This window comes from Diceros bicornis, chromosome 26 (assembly GCF_020826845.1).
Source record: "Diceros bicornis minor isolate mBicDic1 chromosome 26, mDicBic1.mat.cur, whole genome shotgun sequence".
NCBI lineage: Eukaryota > Metazoa > Chordata > Mammalia > Perissodactyla > Rhinocerotidae > Diceros > Diceros bicornis.
This window is the reverse complement of record NC_080765.1, coordinates 12,843,927-12,866,696: the sequence shown is the minus strand read 5'-3', so window position 1 is coordinate 12,866,696 and position 22,770 is coordinate 12,843,927. Positions and strand designations below refer to the sequence as shown.

At 58.4% G+C, this 22,770-nt stretch overlaps 1 protein-coding gene across 1 annotated transcript in view; it reads left to right on the top strand.

Annotated features, from left to right (window-relative positions):
• Window positions 1–22,770, top strand: part of ELFN1 (extracellular leucine rich repeat and fibronectin type III domain containing 1) — a 70,438-nt gene that overhangs the window by 30,693 nt on the left and 16,975 nt on the right. The window contains 1 exon segment of the mRNA XM_058569420.1: window positions 4,588–4,750. The gene's annotated coding sequence lies outside the window, so the exon portion shown is untranslated.

Genomic DNA, 22,770 nt, shown 5'->3' with positions numbered 1-22,770 from the left:
GCACACTCACGTGTGTCACCCGGGCCTGGGACAAGTGCGGGACCTGCCCCCCTGCGCCTGACCCCCTAGGGGCGAGAAGGGGCCCAGCCTGGAGCAGAGTTGGAGGAAGAAGGTGGGGGTGGGAGGAATGGAGACCTGCCCAAGGTCACCCAGGGGCAGAAGGGGGCTCAGAAGCCCACGTGGGGCCCCCCTCCCAGGATGCCCCAGGAAGGCTCCACCCATGGCAGCACTTGGGGAGGGCCCGGCTTGGGATTCTGAGCATGACCTGGGCCTGGGGCAGGTCAGCTCGGCAGCCCCTTCCGGCAGTCCTAACCCCCTTGCCCCACGATTCTCCTCTGAGTTGAAGGTTCCTCTCCATTATGCCACCTCCGTGGGGTCAGTGCAAGGACCAGGCACCCGTCCCCCAGCCCCTAGTAGGTGCCTGACAAATGCTGCCAAAAGGAATGCAGGGAACTTGAGTCAGAGCATCCCGATTGCTGAGGGCCTACTGTGTGTCAGGCAGTGGTCTGTGCCCACAGGGAGGCCAGCTCAGGGCCTGGCAGAGTCCTTGGCCCCAGAGAGGGCCACCCTGGCTGTCCCATCAGTGTGGTGAGGAGGTGACATTGGATCTGGGCAGTGAGTGATGAGAGGAGCCAGCTGTGGCTAGATCTGGGAGGGAGCCTTCTGGGCAGGGGGCACTGGTGTGTGCAAAAGTCCTGAGGTCCCCACATGCGGCAGAGGGGGAGGGACGTGTTGGAGGAATAGACAGGCTGTGGAGTGGTGGGAGGAGCTGCATGAGGAGCCCAGCGTGAGGTTGGCAGGTCATTGGGGGGGCACACCTGCAGAGCCTCAGAGTGGCCAGTAGTGCCCGCACTTCACAGATGGGGGTCCTGGCTCCTTACACGCGAGGCCGTGCCCAGGTAGTGGGGGAGGTCACCCAGACAGAGGGCCGGAGTCTTCCAGCTCCTTGGGGTCCCCCACTGCCCCTGGCCTCGATGGGGGTGGGATGGAGACTCAGGACCACAGGAGGGAGGGGTGGGTGCAGCTGCGGGGAGGCCGGGCTGCTGGCATCAGCAGGAGCCCCTCCCCCCACCTCGGGAACAATCATTGCACAAAATATGCAAATGGTATAATTACTGTTATTTGTTTTGCTGATATAAGTGTTTGAAATGCAAATGTCAAGTTTGGGCGCTTTCGTTTGCGCCCCCCCCCCCCCCCGCCCGGACGTTTGGAGTTTGCAGGAGGAGGAGGATTTGAGGCACCCCCCCCACCTCCTCCACCTGTGGACGCCACGGGGGCGAGTCTGGGCGTTACTCCCCCCAAACCTGCTGCCTCCGCGGGAGGGGCCCCCGACTGTGCACGCCATGCACCTCAGAAGGGAGGCCTCACATCTCCCCCGACCTCCGCTCTGTGACCTGGGCCAGTTACTTGTCCTCTCGGAGCCTCAGTTTACCTATCTGTGTAATGGGACCCTCTGGGGCTGTTGTGTGTCCGGGCCCCAGTGCTCTCTGGCCCCTGCAATTCAATTGATGGGCTTGGGCCTCAGTTTCCTACCTGCAGAATTCCTGCACAGGTGTGTTCCTATCTGTAAAATGGGGACTTAGAGTCCCTGGATGGTCTTTGGGGGCCCTGGCATACCCCCAAATATTGTAGACCGGCTGTGTGTGTGCATTTTCCATAGTGGGTCCTCACCTTTGACCCTGCCAGCCCAGGGGTTCTCTGAGGCTTTCAGGGCTCCCAGCCTGTGGGTTCAGACGAGCCTGGGCTGTGACCCAGTGAGAGGTGGTCACCATCCTGCCCATTCTATGGAGGGGAAACTGAGGCACGGCATTCCATGGCTGGTCGAGGTCACACCGGCGAGCGTGTTGCTCAGATGCCGTTTCCTACCTGGGCCTCCCCATGCCCCGTGGGCAGAGCAGGTCGGCTCCCTTCTCTCAAGCCAGCTCCTGCCAGTCCCCCTGCAAGCTGCTCCGGAACCTCCACAAATCCGCTGGCACAGCGCAGTCCTCAGGGCCGGGGGCTTCATTCAGATCCCCAGCTTTAATCTGTTATCGACGCGGCTGTTGAGACCCATGGATTTCCAGCAGCAGTGCAAGTGCCATCCTCAAGCTGTGTGATCAACTTGAGTCCTCGAAGGAACACAGCCCCAGAGAGGCCTTGTGCCAGGCCTGCGGGCGGTGGGAGCTGGTGGCTCGCACCAGGGGTGCTCCTGAGCGCCGTGCTGGGCTGCGCCGACTGGGGAAAGAAAAGGTGTTGTCCAGAGGCAGGTGGGTTGAAGTGGGCCCCAGGGTTGCGCACGGCCTGGCAGCCCTCTCTGTGGTCAGCCCCTCCAGGGCCGTGCGCTGGCGGCTGCAGGCCAGAACGCCGGCTGCTGGCGTGAAGCTCAGGGTGCTCCCGCCCGGCTCTCTGAGTGGGCCTGTGTGGAGGACGGTGAGTGTGTGTGCATAGATGTGTGTGCACGTGGCTGTGCACATGTGGAGGTGTGTGCAGGACATATGTGTACACGTGTGCACGCGTGTGTGATCTGCGGGTCTGTAAGTGATGCTCATGGGGAGTGAAAAGCTTGGGCAGGCGCCCAGCACACAGGTGTGGGAACACAGAACCCACACGCAGACCGGCAGGGAGACAGAGCTCCCAGGGTTGGCCTGGCTTCTGCTCACGTGCATGGTGGCACGGGGCTTGCTGTGCTGCCTTTGGACAGCTTTGCTACAAAGTCTGAGAGGAGCTAGAATCCCGTATCCTGGCCCTGCCCACCGCCGGCCGCAACTCTAGGTGTGCCACGAGGCTCCTGAGCTGTGTTGCCTCGTCTGTGATGGAGACTCGTTGAAGTGGGGCTGGGTATACAGTGGATGCTCAGTAAGCACGCATTCCTGCTTCTCCTGGGTATACAGTGGGCACTCAATAAGCATGCGTTCCTGCTTCTCAGAACTCTGGAGGTTTTCTCAGCGAGGCATCTGTCCTTGGAGCGCTGGGTGCCGGGCAGCTGGCGAGGCCGTGCTCGGGTTGTCAGGGTTCCCAGGACCCGGAGGAGGAGAGCAGGCATCGGCTGGACAGACCTCCAGTGCCCTGGAGGTAGGAAGGGATGTGGCATCCTGGTCCCCAGGCTGCATCCTCAGCCTGGCAGCCTCCTCCAGGGCCAGGCTGGGGGAGCTTCTGAGCTCCCCACATTCTCTCTCTTTTTATTCCAATTACCTTTTCCAAGACAGGTTTGGCTTCATTAGCATATTCAAATACCATCCATTATTATTCCAATTAGCTGTTGAGTAATTAACTCTAATTGACGAGCCCTCCCCCCACTTCCCCACATATTTTTTGGTTATTTACATCCGCTGCTAACCAGCAATTTTAGGTAATTCCATGCCTCTCACTCATCTATTTGCACACATGCACGTACTTCCTCGCACGACAGCTTCCTTCTTGCCTTTCAATTCCCACTCCCAGCCCAGAGCCTGGGGCGGCTTCTGCGGGAGATGGGAGATGGGGGCGTGCAGGCAGACAGAGCTGGGGACCCATCCCCACTCTGCCCAGGCCCCCCTGAGGGGGCCAAGGTGCACCAGAGCCCCTCCTACCCCCCGTCACCACCATCCTTGCTCCCAGAATCCTCTTTGTCCCAAAGATGCCGCCTAATCTGGGCTCCCCCACTCCCCACCCAATGGTGCCACCATCGAGTTGGTGGAATCCGTACCTTCAGTCTTGACTGCAGAGCGCGGTGGCATCGTAGCTCCAGGCTTCGTCCAGACCTGCCTCCGTACTGCATCTCAGCTATGTGTCCTGGGAAGAGGATGCCCCCTCAGCCTCAGTTTCCCTGTCTGCAAAATGGGGATCAAGTGAATAAAGAGTGAGGGGGAAAGTCCTTAGCACAGACACGATGCTCAGTGTGTTGGGGTTGATGCTGTGATGAATGAGTGAGTGAATGGCCCAACCTTGTGGGCAGATCAGGAGATCGGGGTTGTAAACTGACTTGCTGAGTCATGCGCTCGTTGTATGAGCCATGGAGCCGGGCCTCGGGCCTCAGGCTTCTGTGTCCTGACTTGGTTCCCTCCTGAGTTGTTGGCCGGCCTGGTATACAGTCCGGTGCCCCCCGCTCCCACGCAGGGGTGCTCCTGGGGTGGTGGAGGGGGCTGCAGGGAGAGGGCTGTTCTGGGAGGGAGTCTTTGCTTAGCTGGCCCTGCCTCAGTTGTTCTATCTGCCTCCATCAAGGGAATGGAGGTGGGGGGGATTTGGACACATGGGGCCTTGGGCGCACCTGCCCGTCCCAGAGCTTCTGGGGCCACCACCCCCACCCCAACACCCAGGCCCCAGCAGAGTGGAGCCAGCTGGTATTGGCAGCAGGGACCCCAGGCCTGGCAGATCTGGACTCAGCAGTTCTGTAGGTGTCTTCCCTCTGCGTCAGCTCCTCTCCCTGCCCTCTGCCCTCACTGTGCCTCCTTGGCGTTGGGCAGTCCCAGCCTCTCTGTGTGTTTACGGGGTCCAGCTTTCATGCACTCGGTGCACACAGCACCCGTATCCCCGTGGCTCAGGCTGACGGGATGTTCTGAAAGCTGAGATGGTGGCAGGCTGCACTGCCTCGTTCCCCCCTCACCTCCTTCCCTCTCTGCCTCCATGCAGTGGGAGCTGCCTTGGTGACCATTTGTCCTGCGCTTCATCTGGACCCGTACTCTTCCTCTGTGTCCTGAAGTGAGGAGAAGATGTCCATGACCCCCCTCGAGGAAGAATCCACTAGCCTGTACCCCTCAGCCATGCCGGGTCATCAGCGGGCCCTAACCCAAAGGTAAGGGATGCGCTTGCTCATTGGATTCTCTCGGAAGGTGGGGGCAGACAAGGCCAGTTCACCCTGACCTGTGAGACAGGTGTGTGGGGGTCATGGGACAGGCTTTGAAGGAGACCGTGTCAGATCCGGCTGTACTGCAGAAACAGTTGTCTCTTGGGGCTTGACTCCTGTAGAGGTGCTTGCCCATCTGACGGAGAGACTGGGCAGAGGATGAAGGGGCTGCCTCAAGATTTGACGAGAGGAGCTTATGGGATTGGGGGCTCAGGGCCAGTCCATATCATCCCCTGCTGAGTCAGGGTGGCCTAGTGGGTTAGAAGTGGTTTCATCTTCTACCACTTTACAGGAATAGATGCAGGACCATGTGTCTGAGTGTCAAACCACCATGTGTACAACATGACATCTGTTAATATTGACTTACATGGTATATTTGAAAAACAGGTTCTTATATGGAAAAAATTATCCACAATACCGAATTGAATACCTAGATGAGTAAGGAGGGGTTGCAGGCTACCACCTCGATGGCACGCCCCATGTTCCAGTGACCCCGGCTGTGCTGTCTGCTGGGAGGTGGAAGGTAGCTGGACATGTTCTTTTCCTTCACCACTTTCAGAAATGGCAGATACGCCCTATTTAGTCAGCTGTAGCGTGGATTTCTCCAGGCCGTAGGTACTCTGCGCAGTTCTGGGATTCTGACGGCAGTTTTCCACCTTGGTTGGAACACAGGGGCCGTTACCTGGGAGTCTCCTTGTCTGGTAGAGCTGGGTTGTAATCTCTCACTTGACCAGCAGGAGGTGCTGTTGAAAATGGAACAGTACATGAAAGAGTGGATGCTAGGCTTCCCATTTTTGCAGTAGGTTGCTTGGCTGCTGTATTCAGGTGCTAAAGGACCCTGTAGACTGAGTTTATGTATGGTGATTGTGGTAGTTACGCTGCCTGTTGTAACGGACCGTGAGAAGGAGGCGTTTGGGAATTCGCAGGGCTCTCTCCTGCATCACATGGGGGCACAGAGACTTTTTCCAGAACCTCCAGAGGCATGCCCTTTGGAGGTGGTCAGAGGGCTCCGCAGACTTCTCCACAGCTTTAGAGTGAGACTTCTAGGAGATGACCATGGCGGGGAGGATGGAGAGGAGCCCGCCACGAGAAGACGAGGCGGCAAGGTTCTGGGCAGAGGGATGAGCGGGAGCAGAAGCCCTGGGGGGGGCAGGCTTAGCATGTGTGAGGACAGGAGCCCAGGCCAGTGTAGCTGGGACCGGTGGGCAGGGGCAGGGGGAGGTGAGTCGGACAGCTGAGCAGGGGCCAGGTCACAGGGCGAGTTAAGCTGCTTGGTCACTGCTCCCCCGGTTGTTCTTCAGACGTCCATTGAGCGCCTGCCGTTCGCCAGATCCTGGCCGTGGCGGTGCTGGAGACCCCGTCCCTCCAGGAGCTCTGAGTCTAGAAAGAGGGAGGGTGTGAGGACGTACCGTTCATTCTGCGCCATGGTTCCCTCCCTTCAGCTTACCTCGTCAAGGAAGTCTGGGGGCTGGGTTCTGACCTCATCACTACCACCCATTCCCCGTGACAATGACCAGCACCTGCCCATCTGTAGGCCTCAGTTTCCCTCTCTGAAACATGAGGGTGTCCCCAAGGGCCTTCCTGATGGATGTTTCCTGAAGCTGGGAGTTGTTGAGAAAACAGGGCAGTCTGGGGTAGGGGTCAACTCTGACCATACCAGTAGCCAAAGACCCCTGTGGGTGCCCAGACTGTGAACCACACAGTGGTGGGGCATGACACCCTGATAGACAGGACACCTCAGAGACCCAGGGCTGCAGTGGAGCATGGACAATTAGGGCCAGGCTGGATGTACTCGGCACTGCTGACCTCCGGCCATTGGCACGGCCACAAGGGTGCATGACAGCCCAGGCAAGCCAGAGCTGGGCTTGGCTGGGACTCCTGCAACAGCCCTGTGCTTTCCCACCTCGATGCCTTTGCTCGTGGTGGTGCCGTTGCCCAGGACACCCTCTGTCCCACGTCCGTCTGTCTCTGGAATGACTTTGGTGTGGGACAGACCCCATTCTGCTGATTTTTGGACAGAGAACGCTGGGCAAGTCATTTACCACCTGACATCCTGTAAAATGGAGATAATAGCCTCTCCCATAGGCGACCATTCAGTGGGATGTATGAATTGCCTGCATACAGTAGGTGCAAGAAACAGTGGTGGGTATTGCCCCCTCCTAAGTATGAAACAGGTGCCTGGCAGAGTTGCTGGGACGTCACCTTAGATAAACGTCAGTTCTTTTCTACCTTCCAGAGGTTCCCTCCCAGCCCACGTCGGGCTCGGGCTCAGCTGCGCTAGTCTGCGATGGCCACAGCCTGGCGGGACCCCCACCCCCGGGCCTCGGCCCCGAGCCCTCACTAGGCCCGTACGTCTCCATCTTCTCCCTCACTCGCCCCGGGCCGCGTGTTCCGCTGCGTCAGCCTCCTGAGCCTGGCAGGTGGCAGACACTGGATGAGTGTTTGTTGGATGAATAGAGGGGATGTTTCCCAGCCCAGCCTACCTAAGAAGGCAGGTGGCAAAGCAGATGGCCCGCGGCTCCTGCGGGGTCTGGCGGAGGAGCGTGTACTTCGCACGAGGTCTCCTTCAGGAACTTGGGGGTGGGGCGCGTTGCTTCCAAGATCCTTTCCGGATAGAACGTTTTGTCATCCAGCGAGTCGAACTTTCTCCGTTCTGTTCCTGCCTCCCTCCTCCTCCGGTTCCTGGTCCTAAGGCCTTGTCCCTAGAAGTTGCTTTTATGGAAGCAATGACTAAGAGTCCAGAAGGAACCGTGTGTGTGTTCTGATGACCTCAGGTGACCTGCTGGACACGGCCCAGCCCTGGGTGTGCACTGTGTTCAGCACTGGGGACAGAGCCACCAGAGCCACCCTGGGCCTGTGGGCGCAGTGGGAGGGAGGCGTGTTGGCGAGAGAGGGATCCGGCCGTCAGCAGAGCCGGTGCCCAGCCCCCTCTGTAAGACCCCTCCCCTCCTCAGGCTTCAGTTTTCTTCTCTGGGAAATGGGGGTGATGCTTTCCCCAGTAGAGGTGGCATGACATACCGGTGACTTGGCCAAGGCCACCCTGCAGATGGAAACCACCCACCCTCCCCTCCCTCGCCCCTGGCCCTCTGCCAGCGCTCTGCACCCCGGCTCCCCGCCCCCGCCTCTCCGAGGAGCAGGGTTATTTGTCTGCCGGATGGTGACAGGCGCAGTGGCTGGAGTTCGAGCTGCTGTCCAGAGATCAGCTGGCGGCTGCAGAGCAAACAGCCCGAGCTAATTAGCAAAAGGTCACGTCAGCTCCTGGAGCCCCCGCGTTTGAAGTCGGGCCCCACACAGGCAGGCGGGAAGGAACCCAGGACTTTGAGTTAGTGGCGTGGTTACCAGGACAGCTTCCAACCGCTGCCGACGGCACATCGGCTGCTTGCCAGCCCACGACTCGGAGGCTTCACTTTCTGGAGATTTCTGTAGCCAGGGGTCCAGCCATCCCCCCGCTGCCCCAGGCTGGACAGAGATAGAGACTCAGCCCCCGGCGTGCATGGGAGGGCTGGTCCTCACCGTCGCTGGCCTCCCTCCCCATGCCCAGGGCCAGGCTGTTCCGAGCAGCAGAGGTGCAGGGCTGGGCAGTAGCCGCCCACGTGCCCCCACGTTCCCTCTGACCGTTTTTCTCTAAGTAAATTTACTTAAAAAAAACTTAAATACATTTATTTAAAATGGAAGTTTTATAGCGCTACTACAAATGGAAAACAAGCCTCCTTTGCCATAAATAGAATTCATAATCATAAAAATAAATTCGGTGGAAACAAAACAATGTTATTAAATTCTACTTGGATGCTGTAGCCCAGGGGAGGCTCGGGGCCCAAGGCCTGCTACCACTTTATTAAAAAGGAGAACAGTGAGTGTACAGAGGTGTTCAAGACTTACCGGCCCCGACTGGAGACTTTCTTTTTGATGTAATCAGAAGCACTGAAAAGAATTAAATTGAGAGTAACTTTCTAATAAAATTATTCAGCATTGTTTTATGCTGTGTTGGCTAGAGATTGAATTTGGCTGCACAAGGCAGAAACCTGACCATGACGTGGTTGAACTGCACATGGGGATTCATTTTCCTTATGTAAAAAAGGGGGCAGTGGGAGTGGTGCATAGTCCAAGGAAGTTGTCAGCAATCCAGGTTCCATATAGCTTCCTCCTATACCATCATTAGCATTTGTCCTCATGGCCTCAAGATGGCTGCTGCACCTCCAGCCATTGTACCTGCATCTCAGGAAGGAAAAGGGAGTTGGGTTTGAAGGGAAAGGAGTTTAAGTCTGTTCCTGGTTATGGGGAAGATAACAGCAAGCACCTGAGCCTGTTCTTGTGCCCACTGTGGTCTGCTACTGCCTCATGATTGGTTCTCACTAAAGAGTTTCTGTATTTGCCACATATTTACTCATTTCCGGGCAGTAGACCCCCGCCCTTGTGGAGGTCATGAGGTCAGATGCTGGCATTTGTGAGATGAGTCACGGCTGGATCCCATGGTATCCTCCAGGGGCTTCCTTCCCCCTTCTACCCCCACCTGGCTCCTCTGTCCACAGTGGCCAGCTCAAGGGTGGCCCCTGTCTCACCCCCTGTTTCCTCTCCCTGCAGACCCAGGCTGCCCTCGCCCCGTGGGTGTCCGGGTTCAAGTGCCTGGTCAGCCTATACGAGCTGCCCACCTCTGGGCTGCCCTGAACGGGGGAGCTGCCCTGCCCCCCCGACAGGCCTTGGGGGCCCTGGGCCCCGTCCTCCCCCTTCGGCCTCCCGCAAAGCCCCCCCTTGGCTTTTCTGTCCCTCCAGCTGGGGGCAGGCCAGGCTCCCGGGGCCCCGTTTCTGCTCCTAAATCTTCCTTTGTCTTTCTTGTTCTCCTGGACTGTGCATCCCCGGGGGCCTGGACTCAGTAGTGGGAGGAGGGGCGGGGCCTCGGGAGGCCCCCTCCTCTGGCCTATCTCTGGCTGGGCAGCCCCGGGGACCCCTCCTCCCTCAGGCCAGCGCTCCTGGCCCACTGCACCCACCTCTGCCACAGGCTTTGCCCTTCAGCCACGCTCCTCACCTCCTCCCTTCGTAGACCTTACCCCTGCCTCTGACCTCTGGCCTCTGACCCTTCTCCTTGGCATCAGTGCAGGGGACCCACTAGAGACCCCAGGTTTAAATATGGGTTCCGTTGCTGACCAGCTGTGCAGTCAGGGGCAAGTCACTTAACCTCTCTGTGTTCTTTGTACCATTGGGGTGACGGCAGCTACTTGTGGGGCTCTTTGATTAAGTGAATGAGAGGGACCAAGGGGGTACCTCGCCTGTACCTTCTCCCCTCTCCCACCTCCTGCTTCATGGATGTCCACATTCTACACACGCGAGCATAAGCATCTCCGTGTGTGCATGTCCACATGACCCCGCGGGGCCCCTGTGCGTGTTGTCGCCCTGCACCCCCGCCCCCCGCCCTCTGCACGCTCAGCCCCAGTGACTCACAGCCAAGGCCACAGCCTCGCTCCCCAGCCCCATTGATGAACTGTGAATGCAGCAGCCGAAGCGTTTAGGGGGTGTGCGGGGGGCGGGGCCGGGTGGACGGCAGCCGTGGGGGAGTGAGAGGAAGAGCAGGATTGGGAGCAGGCCGGGGAAGGCGGCAGGCACGGGGCACGGGAGCCAGCAGGGAAGCCGGCAGGCAGAGCTGTTGTTTCCTTAGTAATGATTTGATGCGGAGGGACGGAGGGACGTGGCCCAGAGCCCCAGAGACCTCTGCCAACACGTGCAGGAGGGAGGAAAGAGGGAGGCAGGGAGGATGCACTTACTGAGCACCTACTGTGTGCGGGCCCTTCCCGTGCCTGAGCCCGTTGAATACAGTGACCGTGAGTGACCATGCGCCTGCCCCCAGGAAATGGAGGAGGAGGGAGGTTGAGCGTCTTGCCCGAAGCCCGCGCCCGGGGGATCCGACTTGCCGATCGTGCAGGCTTGCGCTCTCTGAATGGAGATTGAAGGTACTTGGAGCCACCTCTCTGCCTGTCCCGGCCCAGGCTGCTGGGGGCTGGCCCTCGCCCTGGACACGTGCATGTCCTCGGCCTGCCTGCTCGCAGCTTGGCCCTGAAAAGCTGTGTGCACATCTGCAGGCGCAGTTCCAAGCTCACCAGCAGATGCTCTGAGACTCTGGGAGGGGCGGGTGGAGGCAGGGCGGTGCGCCAGGTCTGTGAGCACAGCTGCGGTCCCACCGTGTGCTCCTGACAGGGGGAGCTGGAGAACCAGCCCCAGACCCCAGGCCTGGCTGGACATATGGCTCCTGTGGCCCTGACCCTTCCAGATGGGAACTGTGAGTGCACGAGAGGAGGAGCCAGGTCAGCACAAGGCTTGTGCACAGGAGAGGAAGCGGCTGGGGCTGCAGCCGTGTGGGAGGGTGGAAAGAGGAAAGGTGGGCTGGCAGGGACGAGCTTGCTGGAGATGGGGTGTTCCTGCCTCTCCTCCATTCCCCATTCTCCAGAGCATCTCCAGATCTTGCTGATCTCCCTCCCTAGTAATCTAGAGATGAGAAGCCCCTCATCTCTATTAGTTATGGCAAGCTGTTGAAACAAAGTCCTCCAAAAATATGGTAATTTAAATGATAGAAGTTTATTTCTTGTTCAAAAAACAGCCCAGAGGTCAGTGGCTCAGGGCTGGTTAGGGCAGCTCTGTCACCATCACCTGTGGCTTCTGTGTCTGGGACCAAAGTGGCTGCTGCAGCTCCCACCATCATATCTGCATCCGAACTGGGCAAGGAACGTGCATGCCCATTTCTTTTGAGGGAGTGATCAGCAGCAGTGCACTTCAACTCCACTCACATCCCATGGGCTAGCACGTGGCCATAGGCCATGCCTAGCTGCAAGGGAGGCTGGGAATGGTAATCTTTATGTGGATCCAGCTCAAACTTTGGAGTTTAAGTAGTAAAAGAAGAAGAGGAGACTAGAAACTGGTGGCCAACAAGAGATCTTGGCCACACATTCTTCTTGGACGTCCTGTGGCCTCAGGACCTTCTGGGAAGAAGAGGGTGCCAGGGACATCCTCAGCCTGGCTGGCTAGTGCAGGCCAATGGGGCTGGGGGCCACTGGCCCCCTCCCAGGGCCTCACCGTGGTCTGGGCAGAAGCCTGCTGTGCTAAAGGTTATGCAGCAACAGGAAATCATTAGCACAGTTTGAAGGGCCCCTAGAGAGAAGGTGACTGCATAATGAAGTGTCCAAACCAGAGCACTTGGCGAGGAGGAAGAAGGTGGTGTTAGTAATTACCCTAAACACAGGGAGAACCATGGTGTGTGGTCGTCATCTCCATCGCCTAGAGATCATCCTGTCCGTGTCCTGGTTGGGGACACTTGAGGCCCTGGGCCTCATTAAAGTTAACGACACAGCCGCTCCTGTGACAGCAGGGTCTCGGCTGTGTCCTTGTGTCCTCGTTTCTGTTCCTGAGCATTTCAGCCTCTCTGAGCCTGGGTCTCAGCGGTTCTGAGGGTGGGATGGCCCACAACCTGGGAGGGGAACATTTTCCAAGAGCGGCTGGGGCCAGCCTGGAGCTGTCCAGGGTCCTGCCCACCTGCGCAGAGTCAGGGTGCTGACTGCTGCCCCCTCCCCACCTCTTCACACCCCAGGACCACCCTGCCCACCAACAGGGCCAGGTCTGGGTCAGGCAGCCCCGACCGCCTCCAGGGCCCAGCCTGGGCACAACCATCCATATGCCCATCTCTCAGAGATGGCTCCCGTCCCCAAGCCCCGTCAGCCCCTGCTCTGTCCACCCTCGGCTTGTGGTGTGGACACCTGGTCTCTCTGCACACGCCTAGCTTGTCCCCCACCCACACACACACACAGTCCATCCCTCTCTAGTGTATCCTGAGCCCTTGCAGCCCGGGGCTGTGCGTGTTACAGCTGGTTCTAGCCCAGGGGATACCCGTCTGATACACACTGAGAAGACCTCTGGAACTCATCATGATCCCAAACCACCTATAAAATAGTGACCACAATAATTACAGCTCCCCTGTTATTTCAGAGGGTTCCCATACACACAGGATTCAATGCCGTGGATCATGCCTTCTGTCTTGAAACACCCTCTTCTCTGCTCTCGGCATCTGAGTTCCTCCTACCTCTGGATACTCTTCCTTCTCAGGTGCCTCCTTAAATGTTGGTCCTCCTAGAGTCCCTGCCCCCACTTTCTTCCAGCCTCCATGTTAGCCACGTCTTCGTGCAGGCAGGCCTGGTCTCTCTACCTCCTGCCCGGCCCTCTCTGCCCAGCACAGGCCTTGGGGCATCCCCCCTTGTCCTGTGTCGTGGGCACCCCAAATTCAGCATGGTTCTGACTGCACTGACCGTCATATCCCCGCCCTCGTGTTCTCCGGACCTGCCTCTCTGCTGTTCCCGACCTCGGTTGAGGGTGGAACCAGCCCACCAGTTGCTCCATCAGTGTTTACTCCTTTCTCTCCCTATCATCTGATAAATCACCAAGTCACATTGATCTGACCTCCCAGGTACCTCCTGTCTCTCTTTTTTGAATCTTTTATTGGAGTATAACACACAGACAGAAAAGTGCACATATCATAAATGTCTCTAGCTCAGTTAAGTTTCACACACTGGACACACCTGTGTCCCCAGTACCCAGACCTAGACACAGCATCGCCAGCCCTCTCCCCATGTCCCCTTCCAGTCACTCCCCACGAGGGACCACTAGCCACCTTCTGACCACACTGTTGTGCCCATTCTGGAACGTTGTGTAAATGGTTCTCTCAACACTGTATGCGACACTTGTGCGCATTGTTGCGTCCTCACGGTCTGCTCATCTCAGTCGCTGGATTACAGTATCCCATCGCGTGGCTGTACCGTGCTGTGTTATCTTGCTGGTGGGCATTTGGGTGATGTCCAGTTTGGGGCTATTATGGATAGTGCTGCTACGAACATTCTAGTCTTCCTGTGCACGTTTGTGCACATTTCCATTGGATATGGTCTGTGTCCCTTGGCTCCGTCCGTATCTTTCCCTTTCCCTTCACCACCCGGTCCAGAACACCGTCATCTCCCCTTCAGGGACTGCGGGAGCTCCCTCTCTTCTCTCACACCCGCTGTTGTCCCACAGCGGTCCATTCTCCAACAACGGCCGGGGGGATCATCCTTCCTCCTCTAAACCTTCAGTGGCTCCCCACTGCCCTTGAGATAAGAGCCTGTGTCCTCAGCAGGGCCTCTGGGGTGAGAGCAGAGCTCAGACCCAGCAGGTCTGCCCCTGCAGCTCCTTTCACCCCATCCACCCTCCACCCTCCAGGTTCCAGCTCTCCTGGCCGCCGTAGTCCCTCACGTGCCCTGTCCCCACCCTCCCTTCCCTCTCACCAACTGCCTTTGTTTGCATGGCTAAGTTCTCTCTTTCTTTAAGTCTCTGCAGAAATGTGGCCTCTCTGGGGAACTTCAGACTAGACTGTAAAGTCCCCGGCTCACCCTCCCTCCACCAGCTCTCCTCAGCTGCTCTTTTGTAATCGTATCCCACCGGTGTAGTGGAGTTCTGTCTTTCCCACCAGACTGGAAGTTCCAAGGGGGTGGGATCACGTCAGCCTTGCTCTCCTCGGCATCCGGGTTAGTTCAGCCTCTGGCACATGGTGGGGCTCAGTGGCCATTTGTTTATTTGACGTGGGTATTAGGGGTGGGAGGGAGGTACGGTCCCCGTTTTGCGAGTGAGAAATCAGGAGCTCCAGGAGTGACGTGCCCGGAGTCATCAGCAGGCCCACAGAAGGAGGATCAGAGTTCAGATGGGGCTACGGACACCGAGTCCGGGAGGAAGCTGCCCTTCCCACAGCCATCGGCAGAGCTGTGGAGTCTTCTTGAAAACCAAAGACACGACAGGGCCCGGAGGCCTCTTCTGAAGTGGTGGGGTGACAAGCATGTGATCTGGCAAGGAGCAGACCCCTGGGGAGGCAGGTGGCTCCTGCACCCTCATCTCCGCAGGTGCCAGCCACCCCACACGCCCGCCCTGGGCCCCTCTTTCTCAGCCCAGCCGACAGCATCCGGCACGGTTTTCCTCGTGAGCCCAGGCTGCCTGGAGCTGTCCCAGGCAGACCCTCTCCTTTTCAAACCTGAGCCCACTTCCGTTTCCTAGCCATGAGGAAGCCCACGTCCTCGCACCCAGGCCCAGCCTGGACAGAGCCTAGGACCCTCCCCGTCATCTCTGTTGGGAAGAGGAAGGTGGGACCCACCGGCGGGGGCCAAAGTCTCCAACGTGGGCTACAGGCTTCCTCTTCCCACCTGATTTCCCCAGAGGCCGTCCAGCTCACCTCCACTCCCCCGCTCTGTGCCTGCTGGGAGGCCGTCCAGCCTCCAGAAAGGGGCAGCAGGCCATACCCCAACCAGCTTCAGCCTCTGAGGCTGTGTGCAGGGACCACGCACTCAGGTCTGGGGCCTGAAGGAACGGGAAGCCGGCTTCCCCACCCAGTGGGGCAGGGCAGGTGGTAGACCAGATGGCCCTCTGCCCCGGCATTGGGTGTCAGGAATGTGGTGGTCGTGGCTGCCGTCCTGAGATCTGTAAAGGCTTTTCCTGCTCCAGGGCCTTGAGGAGACTGCTCCTCCCTTCCTGGGGCTGGATCCCCTCCTCCCCTGAGCCTCACTCCCATCTTTGTCCTTGGTTCTCTCTTCCACAGAGTCTGCTGTTATGATTACTTTTTATTATATAACGTAGGACATCATTTCGTTATTATTGAAAGTCACAACTGCTCGTTGCTGACAGCCTGCTCAGACTGATGGTCCCAAGGGCGGCCCCACTGCCGTCCTGCCCTGGGCCAGGGCCCAGCCAAGCCCCTTACCAAGGCGCTCCCTGCTCACACGGCCCCTCAGCTTCCTCGTCTACAAAATGAGAACCAGCCTATGATTATCCACTTCGCTGTCTTGCTGTGTGTTTAATAACATTTCAATAAACGCATGTCGGCGCTAGTAAAATCAAACATTTTACAACAGTTAGCTGGCGTTATTATAACTAATTCTGTCAGCCCCGCAGGGTAGCTGCTGGCTCTCCGGTGAGGAAGCAGCGACACAGGGAGATTTAGCGACTTGCCCAGGGCCCTCAGCTGGCAAGTGGCAGCCCTGTCTGCAGAGCCCGAGCCCTCGACCCCTCTGCTCCAGCGCCCTGTCCGGTAGTGGAGTGAGAGGGGCAGAAGGGAACTGGCCACAGGGCCAGTCACTCGCTCAACCTCCTCCAGGGCTACAGCACGGGCCAACGTCCTCAGGGCTACAGGGGAGCCCCCTGGAGAGGGGTCAGGAGAGCTTGCTGTGTGCCACAGGGAAAATTCCTTTCGCTCTCTGGGCCTAGGAGTGCAAGCCCTTAGAGGGCAGAGGCCAAAGTTGAGAGATTCTCTTCTGATTCCTGGGGCACACCGATGCCATAGGCACCTGCCGGATAGTCACCTCTGCTTGTCCCTGCGTCATCCTGGCACGGCACCTGGCACATAGTAGGCACTTTAAACTTGCTGTCGACTGGATGGAGAGAGGCTGGAGCATCAGAGCCATCGGCCTGTGAGGTGAGGGTTCAGCCTCTCTCGGGGACGATTTGTAGGGCACCAAGTTCAATCCGTCAGACGTTCCTTTGGTGTCTGGTGGGAGCCTGGGTCTGGCTGGAGAGGCTTGGGGTCAGAGGGGCACTCTGAGGGCGGACTACCCCCAGACGCGGTCGGTCACCATCAGGGACCAGGAGCTGTGAGGCCTGCGACTCAGGGAAAGGAAGCGAGAAGCTCAGGTTCAAGTGTCCCCTCCATCCTAGACTCCCCTGTGACCCCAAGACCGTCCCTTCCCTCATCTGGTCCTTGGTGTGTCCATCTGTGCGGTGGGGGCCTCTGTGTCACTTGCTGTCCACGGCCCTTGGCCCACAGCTGCGGGGTCGGGTTCCGGGGCTGGTGCATTTCGTCCCTTCCTCAGTGGCTGGCAAACCGACAGCCTCTTGCCCGCAGCCCTGGGATCGCCTGAGCTGGTCAGGGGCCCGAGTAGCCTGGGCCTGGTCCTCGGGGCCAGAGAAGACAAAGCATGGACTAGAACCGTGCCCCAGCGAGGGGAGCGGGCACTTTAAACACCCACGGATGCCGGCTCCCACCCCCTCCCCGAGACCTCTTGAATCGGGACTAGAATTGGGTCCTGGGAGCCTGTGTTCTTTAAAAGCACACAAGCGGTTCTGACCTGACCGTCTTCCCAGTTTGGGAAGCACAGCTTTAGTCCACCCCCTCCAGTGAGCGCCCCCTCTGACATCCTGCCTCTCCTTGCCCACCTCTGGCGACGGGCAGCTCAGTCTTACACGGCAGCCCATTCCTTTTCAAAACATTTTAACATTTGTTATAAAATATTTAAGACATCTCAAAGATTTAAGAAATCTCTAATAAATATTTCACTAATTATAAAATATTGAATACAGCCAAAGGTATGAAGAGTAATATCACGAATACCTGAATGCTCCCCACTCCACCCAGGACGTGGGGAAGCCTGGGAGGGTGAGAAGGCCCGAGTTCAAATCCCCTACCCCGCCAGCCTCCTGTGTGCCCCCTCAGAGCCTGTCCCCCCCACCTCTCTTTCTAAGTTTTTAATTGTGGCAGACAGAATACACGTTGCATGAAATTTACCATCTTCCCCGTTTTAAGGGTGCACTTTGCACTGTCGTGCAGCCGTCACCACCGTCCATCTCCAGGCCTTCTCCCTCTCCCTCCCCCTCCATCCCCCTCCCTCCGGGTAAGCCCTTTGCTAGATGTCGTGGTGATGATTTTCACTCTCTCTGTACGGACCCCTGGGTGATACACTGGTGGGCGTGTTTTCAAGCTTTAGATCTGTGGCAGGCATGGCGGGTCCTCTGGACAGCTGGCTCTGTCATCCCCATGGCACCTTTGTGAGTGGCATCATGCCGAGCACGTGGCTGGGTGGCTCACTCTTTTTCTCTGCTGTATAGTGCTCTGCTCTGCACACCCCCCAGGATGCTTTAATCTATTCTCTGGGTGGACATCCCAGGTCCAGTTGTGCACGTCCTTGGACAGCTGTCACGGCCTCTCCAGGGACACACCCAACACTGGAATTTTGGCTCACGGGCTACGTGCCTCTTCACCTTTATGCTATGTTGCTCTGTTGTTTTCCACTGAGGCTGTCTGGTTTACGCTCTCATCAGCAGGCTCTGAGAATCCTCCGGGAGGATGAAAGGGGTCACACGCAGTGTCCGGGCCTGGGCCCCCCTGCCTTATGCACGCTCTGCAGGCACGGATGTGCCCGAGGCCCCTTCCCTTGGCCAGACATTCTCGTTTCCTCCTGCCTGCCCTCAGACGACCTGGCTTTATGTCGGCTCTCCATCAGGGTCACTCACTCACCTTCAAACACGCCCATGTCCACCTGTTGGCCACATGACGTGTGGTCATGCCCAGGGGCTCTGGGGCCACAGTGCCTGCGTTTGAATCCTGCCTCACCACTAGAATGCTGTGGAAACTCAGGCAACTTAAATAACATCTCTGTGCCTCTTCTGTAAAATGGGTAATAATAGTTCTGACCTCACAGGTTTAGTATAACTATATAATACATTAATAGATGTAAAGGTCTTAGGAGACTGACTGGTGCATAGTAGGTGCTATATGAGTATGAGCTTTATTGTCTCCCTTGAGATCTGGAACCAAACCCTCTGGATGTGGGCTGAGCGGTGCTGGACAGAGCTGGATCATCACCTCCTCTATTCTACCTAATGTATCTCTATTAAGTCAGCCTAAATTGCCCTCTCAGGCGCCACATTTACCTGTTGAACCAGCTCTTGCCTCTTTCTTTTCCCTGTGGGTGATGTGGAGCCACACTTCTCCGCTGACCCCTTCCTGGAGTGGTTTTTGTCATAATTCATCCAGCTGGAGGCAATGCTTGGATCCTTGTCCTGACCTCCAGCATCTGTCCCCTTGTTGCAGGCTCTCAGAGTTTCTCCACGCTGCTGCTCACAATGAGAACCGAATAACGACAGAGCCCACAGACCCCCCCAGACTGCATGTGGGTGCCCCTGGCCCTTTGAGCTATACGTTGTGTCTCCCTCCACTCCCACCGTCACTCTCTTGCCCGGGCGCTGCCCCGTCTTGCACATGCATGATAACTGGACAGAGCTGGATCATCACCTCCCCTGTTCTGATATATCTCTAGTAAGTCTCCTTTGCTGGAGGCTCAGGCCCCACGAATGTCAGTCAGACCCTCCTCCAGGAGCCCTCCAGGATTGGGGGGGCGAGCGCCCCTGGCACCCCAACACCAGCAGGCAGCAGGGGCCGGGCCTGCATTCAGGGTGAGAATGAGCCCAGGGAACCGGCTGGTGACCCGCGGCAGCCTGGGGTCATGACCCTGCGTCCCAGAGGGAGGCTGCCGTGCCTGCAGTTCCCCCTGCAGCCAGCCTGGGGTCCCAGCACTGACAGGGGGCCTGGCCGAGAGGAGACGAGACGAGAGCTGGGAGGGCAGCAAAGGGTAGCAGCTCCCCCTGCACGCAGCAGGCGCGGCGGGTGAGCGGGGCGCAGTCTGAGACGACAGACAGACAGACAGACGGAGACCCAGGGAGCCGTGGGCGGGTGGCGCGGGGGAGTTGGTGTGAACCACAACACAAGCTCCCTCCCTGTTTCGTTCACTCGGGTGCTGATGACAGAGCGCGTCCTGAAAGAGAGCGCGTCCTCGCACCCCACTTGGGTGCTTTCCAGCCTCGTCAATTACACCCGAAATTGAATGTCCTCCAGCTGCTCCGCTGTCGGACGCCGGCCCGCTGGGAAGCAATAATTAGACACTCGTGTGTGCGATGTGTGTGTGTGTGAGCGTGTGCGTGTCCAGTGCTGAGCGGGGAGGGACAGGTGGTAGACCCACGGCCGAGGGGTCAGCGTCTGGGGACACTCAGTCGCATACACGTGGAGTCACACACACGGTCACACACACACTACCCCCAGTGGGTCTCAGGCCCCCTTCAACCCTGTGCGCGCCCCCCCCACCCTGAAGCTGTCCCACCCACAGCCCTGCGATGGGGACCCAGGGGCACCAGTGGTCTCTGGGCGCCCAGCCCCCTGCCCATGTTGCTCCCCCCCAGTTTTTACTCACTTTGGCCCTTTGAAGCCTGCAGGAGCAGCTCTATTTATAGCAGCCAGCATATGGACCACGCTGAATTTTTCCTGCTCAGACACGTGTTGGAAGGAACAGCACAGCACAGCCAAGTGCAGCCTCAGGCCCCTCCTCAAAAGGCAGGAGCTCTCCCCCCACACACAGTGGTCTCCAGCACCCTGGATCTCGGGCATTGGGGCGGGGGCTGCTGCAGAGGGCGCCCTGGCATGCAAGGGGATCTTCTAGCCCAGGCAGGGTCCCCTGAGCCCCCTCTTCTCCCTCCCCCTCCTGAATACAGTCCACTGGGTGGATGGGGGAGGACGTCGAGGGGAGCAGACTGTCCCACACCAAGGAGAGGGGCAGCCCCGTCACGGCTCAGGTAGGGCGTGAGCCCTGCCACACCCATGAGCAGCAGTGGGCCCTCAGGGCCTGCTGGATGCCTGCTTCTCAGGGGGAGGGCCCTCTGACCCACGAGATTCATTCTGCACATTCTTACAATACATCTCGTGACCCTCTGTGGGTGACACACGTTTGTTGAGCCAGGAACTGTGGTTGGTTCTTTCCATGAGTCATTGTTCTTAGTCCTCCCGGGGGCATTTTATGGAGGAGGAGACTAAAGCTCAGAGTGCGTGAGCCACTTGCCCGAGGGCACACAGCAGCAAGTGATAGAATCCGGGTGCAAGGTCAGGTTAGGGTTGTGCGATTCCATAGTTCATGTTCCCTTCTGAGACTCTGTAACCCATGGAGACAGCGATCTTGTCCTCTGCTCGTAAGACAGACACGCAGTGAATACTGAGTGAGCACATGAATGAGTGAAAGCATGAATGAACAGATGGCTATGGGAAGAGGGCTGGGGCCACAGCTTTCAGGGCTGAGATGGAAGGGGTGAGTCTCCAGGGCTGCCAGCCAGTATCTTCCCATCTGCTGAGTGGCCAAAGCCTGCAGCCGCCTTGATCTTCCTCCCCGGGGTACCTGGACTTGGAAACAAGGCCTTTTATTCTGGTGGGGGTGTCTCCTGAGGCTCAGACTTGCCAAGGGCCAAGTAACTGGGGCTGAATCCTCCCTTTGCTCTTCTCCATGAGAGGAGCAGGGAGGGGAACTGACAGGCTCGGGACCTCCAGCAGTGGCCAGGGGACCTCCTCAGCCATCTCGGGCTGCCCCAGGCTGACGGGGTCTTCCGTTCATTTCCTCGTTCAGCTCCTGACTCTGGGCCCTTCCCAGATGCCTGGAGGCTCCGACCATGTCCACAGTATTTATTCTCAACCCTGCCGATGGGCCTTCTCTCTGCCTTGTTTGCAGGGGAAGGAGATGAGAGGGGCTAAAACCCAGGGTCCAGGCTGAGTCTCTCCACCCTTGACTGTCAGGAGAAAGCACCCCCCTGTGTGGGCCATGGACCTGGCTCACCCCAGACCCCCAGGCCAGCCCTCCCAGTGACCTTCACTTTCTACCTGCCCAGCCCCACGTTGGGGAGACAGGCTCTCCTTGGAGCACCAAGCAGGGCCGAGAACCGGAGACCCCTGATCCCCCACCTCTGGTCGGCTCGGTGGCCTCTGCCCCCTGGCCACCACCCTAGCCTCCTCCTGTCCCCCTCCCAGAGCATCTCAGTAACAAGCAGGAGAGCAGCCTCTTCCAGATCAACCTCGTTCTGGGTCTTTCAGCTGTAATTAATGTTTGCTGAGTTATTAGATTGATTTTTTATAGACTCAGCGACCAGGAGGATTTACACAGCTGCCAGGGTGAGCAGAGGGGCACTCGGGCCTTCTCGATCTGAGTCCAGCTCTCGTCCCCCCAGGAAAAATGCCTACCAACTCTCGGGCCCCCCCAGGCCTGGTCACACCTCCCGGACTTTGCTCAAACCCTCCCCCCAAATCCTTGCAACCCCAGAACTCCAACAGCCTGTGTTGAGCACGTGTGCTGGTGACACGTCACGTTTTCTCACATAGACCTGCAGTGTCCGTGGTGAGGTGTTCCCACTTTATAGAAGAGGGGAAATGCAGACTGAGAGGGTAAATGACTGGCCAGCAGAAGCCGAGATCAAGGATCCGTCGTTTGCACCTGCCAAGTCCCCGTCCTATGAAGGGAAAGGGCGCATGCTCCCTGGGGTTCCCGACCAGCCCAGCATGTTCAGACACCATCACATTTCACTCTCATGACGGCCCCGGGAGTGTGTATCAACGGCCCCAGGTGTCAGAGGGTAAACTGAGTCTCAGGGAAGTTAAGACAGCTCCACAAAGCCGCCCTCCTGGTGAGCAGCAGGGCCCAGAGACGCGTGCAGTTCACAGCCAGCTCTTCAGGGCTGCCGCCCTCTGACGCTGGTGCTGACTGGCTTTCCCTGAGCCCCACAACCATAGACACTGCTCTTCTGAATCCCCAGTCTCATTGCCAGCAGCGCTCATGGGTCCTGCCCCCGGGTTCTTAGGGGGCAGGAGCTGGGCTCCCCCAGCAGATGGGAAGTGAGGCTCAGAGAGGGTGCAGGGCTCCCCCATCCTGCTCCCTCTCGTTTGACGCTTTCGTCGTGTTGGTCATCTGCAGCTGCGTGACAGACTGCCCCAAACCTCAGGGCTTAAAGCAGCCGATATCTTGCTCCTGGGCCTGTGGAGCAGGCATCCGGGAAGGGCTCAGCCAGGCGGTTCGCCTCCATTCCATGTGGCTCCTCCACTCCCAAGCCGGGCGCTCTTTCTAGTGACACCTCATCCTCCGGATCCTCCACATACCTCGAGCTTCTCCAGCAGGCCTTGTCAGGGAAGTTGCTTTCCTTACGTGGCAGCTGCTTCCAAGAGGCAGGAAGTGGAACCACCAGACGGTCATGCTTCACTCCTGCCGGTGCTGTTGGCCCCAGCGGTCTCAGGGCTGGCGGTTTCAGGGGCGCAGAGACAGGCCCACCTCCTGGTCGGGGGGCAGGGCAGGTCCCGTCGCACACAGACAGTGGAGGGTGCAGTTGCAGCCATCTTTCCAGAATACCATCAG